The sequence below is a fragment of the Eleutherodactylus coqui genome, chromosome 11, assembly GCF_035609145.1.
Source record: "Eleutherodactylus coqui strain aEleCoq1 chromosome 11, aEleCoq1.hap1, whole genome shotgun sequence".
NCBI classification, from domain to species: domain Eukaryota; kingdom Metazoa; phylum Chordata; class Amphibia; order Anura; family Eleutherodactylidae; genus Eleutherodactylus; species Eleutherodactylus coqui.
This window is the reverse complement of record NC_089847.1, coordinates 141976511-141979713: the sequence shown is the minus strand read 5'-3', so window position 1 is coordinate 141979713 and position 3203 is coordinate 141976511.

The window sequence follows — 3203 nt, the reverse complement described above, 5'->3', positions numbered from 1 at the left end:
TTACAGAGCGCCGCCCCGTCTGGGGAGGGGACACGTCTATACAGAGCGCCGCCCCGTCTGGGGAGGGGACACGTCTATACGGAGCGCCGCCCCGTCTGGGGGGAGGGGACACGTCTATACGCAGCGCCGCCCCGTCTGGGGAGGGGGACACGTCTATACGGAGCGCCGCCCCCGTCTGGGGAGGGGACACGTCTATACGGAGCGCCGCCCCGTCTGGGGGAGGGGACACGTCTATACGGAGCGCCGCCCCGTCTGGGGAGGGGGACACGTCTATACGGAGCGCCGCCCCGTCTGGGGAGGGGACACGTCTATACGGAGCGCCGCCCCGTCTGGGGAGGGGAACACGTCTATACGGAGCGCCCGCCCCGTCTGGGGAGGGGGACACGTCTATACGGAGCGCCGCCCCGTCTGGGGGAGGGGACACGTCTATACGGAGCGCCGCCCCGTCTGGGGGAGGGGACACGTCTATACGGAGCGCCCGCCCCGTCTGGGGGAGGGGACACGTCTATACGGAGCGCCGCCCCGTCTGGGGGAGGGGACACGTCTATACGGAGCGCCGCCCCGTCTGGGGGAGGGGACACGTCTATACGGAGCGCCGCCCCGTCTGGGGGAGGGGACACGTCTATACGGAGCGCCGCCCCGTCTGGGGAGGGGACACGTCTATACGGAGCGCCGCCCCGTCTGGGGGCGGGGGGGGGGGCGTCTATACAGAGTGCCATACAGTCTGGGAGAGACATCTATACAGAGCGCCGTACTGTATATACAGAGCGCTGCCCCCGTCTGTGGGGAGGGGACGTCTGTGGGGAAAAGGGGGGAAACGTCTATACAGAGCGCCGCACCGTCTTGGGGGGGGTGGGGGACGTCTATAAAGAGCGCTGTAGCCTCTGGGGGGGGACGCGTCTATACAGAGCGCCATACTGTCTGGGACAGACATCTATACAGAGCACCATACTCTCTGGGGGGGCGTATATACAGAGCGCCGTACCGTCTGGGGGGGGCATCTGTACAGAGCGCCGTACCGTCTGGGGGGTGGCTTCTATACAGAGCGCCGCCCGGTCTGGGGAGGGGACACGTCTATACGGAGCGCCGCCCCGTCTGGGGAGGGGGACACGTCTATACGGAGCGCCGCCCCGTCTGGGGAGGGGACACGTCTATACGGAGCGCCGCCCCCGTCTGGGGAGGGGACACGTCTATACGGAGCGCCGCCCCGTCTGGGGAGGGGACACGTCTATACGGAGCGCCCGCCCCGTCTGGGGAGGGGACACGTCTATACGGAGCGCCGTATGTTACTGGCTGTATTCAGGGGGACATATAATGTGTTGGAGATGTTACTGGCCGCACTCTGGAGGACATATAATGTGTTGGAGATGTTACTGGCCGCACTCTGGGGGACATATAATGTGGTGGAGATGTTACTGGCCGCACTCTGGGGGACATATAATGTGGTGGAGATGTTACTGCCTGCACTCTGGAGGACATATAATGTGGTGGAGATGTTACTGGCCCGCACTCTGGGGGACATATAATGTGTTGGAGATGTTACTGGCCGCACTCTGGGAGACATATAATGTGTTATAGATGTTACTGGCTGCACTCTGGGGGACATATAATGTGTATGAGATGTTACTGGCCGCACTCTGGGGGACATATAATGTGTTGGAGATGTTACTGGCCGCACTCTGGGGGACATATAATGTGTTGGAGATGTTACTAGCTGCACTCTGGGGGACATATAATGTGTTGTAGATATTACTGGCCGCACTCTGGGGGACATATAATGTGTTGTAGATGTTACTGGCCGCACTCTGGGGGACATACAATGTGTTGGAGATGTTACTGGCCGCACTCTGGGGGACATATAATGTGTTGGATATGTTACTGGGCCGCACTCTGGGGGACATATAATGTTTTGGAGATGTTACTGGCCGCACTCTGGGGGACATATAATGTGGTGGAGATGTTACTGGCCGCACTCTGAGGTACATATAATGTGTTGGAGATGTTACTGGCCGCACTCTGGGGGACATATAATGTGTTGGAGATGTTATTGGCTGCACTCTGGGGGACATATAATGGGTTGTAGATATTACTGGCCGCACTCTGGGGGACATATAATGTGTTGGAGATGTTACTGGCCGCACTCTGGGGGACATATAATGTGTTGGAGATGTTACTGGCCGCACTCTGTGGGACATATAATGTGTTGGAGATGTTACTGGCCGCACTCTGGAGGATGTATAATGTGTTGGAGATGTTACTGGCTGCACTCTGGGGGACATATAATGTGTTGGAGATGTTACTGGCCGCACTCTGGGGGACATATAATGTGTTGGAGATGTTACTAGCTGCACTCTGGGGGACATATAATGTGTTGTAGATATTACTGGCCGCACTCTGGGGGACATATAATGTGTTGGAGATGTTACTGGCCGCACTCTGGGGGACATATAATGTGTTGGAGATGTTACTGGCCGCACTCTGGGGGACATATAATGTGTTGGAGATGTTACTGGCCGCACTCTGGGGGACATATAATGTGGTGGAGATGTTACTGGCTGCACTCTGGGGGACATATATTGTGTTGGAGATGTTACTGGCCGCACTCTGGGGGACATATAATGTGTTGTAGATGTTACTGGCTGCACTCTGGGGGACATATAATGTGTTGGAGATGTTACTGGCTGCACTCTGGGGGACATATATTGTGTTGGAGATGTTACTGGCCGCACTCTGGGGGACATATAATGTGTTGGAGATGTTACTGGCCGCACTCTGGGGGACATATAATGTGTTGGAGATGTTACTGGCCGCACTCTGGGGGACATATAATGTGTTGGAGATGTTACTGGCCGCACTCTGGGGGACATATAATGTGTTGGAGATGTTACTGGCCGCACTCTGGGGGACATATAATGTGTTGGAGATGTTACTGGCTGCACTCTGGGGGACATATATTGTGTTGGAGATGTTACTGGCCGCACTCTGGGGGACATATAATGTGTTGGAGATGTTACCGACCGCACTCTGGGGGACATATAATGTGTTGTAGATGTTACTGGCCGCACTCTGGAGAACATATAATGTGTTGGAGATGTTACTGGCCGCACTCTGGGGGACATATAATGTGTTGGAGATGTTACTGGCCGCACTCTGGGGGACATATAATGTGTTGGAGATGTTACTGGCCGTACTCTGGGGGACAT